The sequence below is a fragment of the Schistosoma mansoni genome, chromosome 4 (assembly GCF_000237925.1).
Source record: "Schistosoma mansoni strain Puerto Rico chromosome 4, complete genome".
In the NCBI taxonomy this organism is placed as follows: Eukaryota; Metazoa; Platyhelminthes; class Trematoda; order Strigeidida; family Schistosomatidae; genus Schistosoma; species Schistosoma mansoni.
The window spans coordinates 3,798,799-3,800,920 of record NC_031498.1 but is presented as its reverse complement, the minus strand read 5'-3'; positions in this window follow the sequence as shown (position 1 = coordinate 3,800,920).

Genomic DNA, 2,122 nt, shown 5'->3' with positions numbered 1-2,122 from the left:
CTAGTCTCGTGCCAGAGCGGGGTCGTGGATGCGCACTGCTGAGGAGTTCCATAATAGGACGAAACGGCCGTCCAGTGCTTCCAGGTTCTCGATGGTGGTCTAGCTTCAACTGACTCATAATTTCAACTATGAAAATACTGAAATCTCCACAAAACCCCTTCTGAACTTAAAGAAATGCATAGTCAGCTTAGATAAATTGTTTTTCTTTTTTTTAATAAGAAAACTGTATCTTTTATCGTTTTATTCAAATTATCAATTAATTAAGCTGTATAACAACCTCAATAGATGTAATCCCAAGGTAATCAGTGACTAAAGTAGATTTGCATGCTATTCGATCCCTTAGAATTCTAAAACCCATGTTAACTACTGGTTTCGAATTTAGGTATAATAAATTTCTGAATCGAACATACTTTATCATCCATCTCAATTTCATACCTGACTATATGTCTTCCTAATCTCTCTTTAGAAAAAGTACTCTAGTCACTTAATAGCACTTTCCTAACAGATGCTATCCATGCACGAATATGTGAGAATATGTCAGGGTGAAATGGGTTTTCTCATCTAAGTTATAACACGATGTTGTGCTGCAGATGATAGCTGTTTAGGGTTAAGACATCATACCTCGTTAAAGCCTTCTTTTTGTATCCCTAAGCATCATGTGGGCCAGTGGTTTGAGACGTTATCTATTATAGTCATAAATGAAAGCTAATTAAGGTGTGGCCTTGGCTTTTTATTTCATTCTTTAAATAAGCGAGATGAACTTTTTTAGCAAAATAAAAATTATCCTATTAATTTTTTAGTTTAAAGTGTATTCTTTGAGTAAGTTCTGATTTTATTCATTTATTTACTGAGTAGCTTTAACCATAAATTTGGTTGAACAATCACGGCTAAGTCATTAATATTAACTTTATGATACCAAATGATTTTAGGGCAATACACAAGCTTAACTTGAATAACCAATTCCATACTAAAAATCGTTACGTTTGGCAGACATAACAGCCGTCCGATTAAATTTGATTGACAGTAGTTTAGTTTTCACTATGTAAACTTGTAAAAGTTGTTCTTTCATCGAAGAGACAACTAACATGAGACCAAGATAAGTAAGAAATTAACTGTTATGATGTAGCAAATCAGTTTGTTTTTGTTCATAAACACCTTATCCAGTTTCTAATTTAGTTAAAATTACCAAGTTATAGTACTCATACCTGAACTTTATGTCTAGATCAATGTTTTACTTTAGATGACTAATTTACATTTTAACTAAGGACAGTTCTACAAATCTTTACTTATAAAAGAATCTAAGATCACAAAAATTAAAGCAACCGTTGAAAACCAGAAAGAACTTAACGACTGTTTCCTCCTAGTAGTAGGTCCCTAGCAGCGCCCTTCTACGACCCCAACGCGATTAAGCCTGAAAACTTCAGGTATCACAGCGATAGTTTAACAATTAGATAAGACATTAAAAAATTGGGTTTCTAAATTTAGGAGTCATCTAAAGAGATGATGCATTGAAAATATCACTCCTCAAATCATACAACCGTTTAAGATAGGACCATGAAGAACATAAAGACGATACTAGTGTAGGACCATCCACTAATATATATTTCGCATGAAACGTCATAATTATAGAATTTCTTGTGCTTTCAAAATGACTATGCGAATGATTGCTAAAACAAAAAGACTCCACCAAAAATGGAGAGCTGAGAAATTAGTTACATTCGTAGTAATTTTATATCCAGATTACTAAGTACTTCAGAGGATGTAATATTGATGTAGTATTGATTCTGTGAGCTCATTTGAACCATAAATAAACATAATGAAGTATTCGAAAGATTACGTAGTGTAAACAATAACAATTAAAGAGTGTGTGTGTGTGTGTGGAAATAAATAGCCTTACAAACTTAATAAGTCAACAATGGATTGTAATGTGAAGGGAGTAAGATAATTAAAATGTTTTTGTTACAATAATTAAAGATATTCGAGAAGTTAAATGAAATGAAGTGATGTCAGAAACAATTATGAAAAGATTTATAAGGATATGAGAAATGAATTCAACTATTAAATTACTACAATCTCCACAATACCCCTTTCTGAAAATAAGTAAGGGGTGAGAAGCACTATC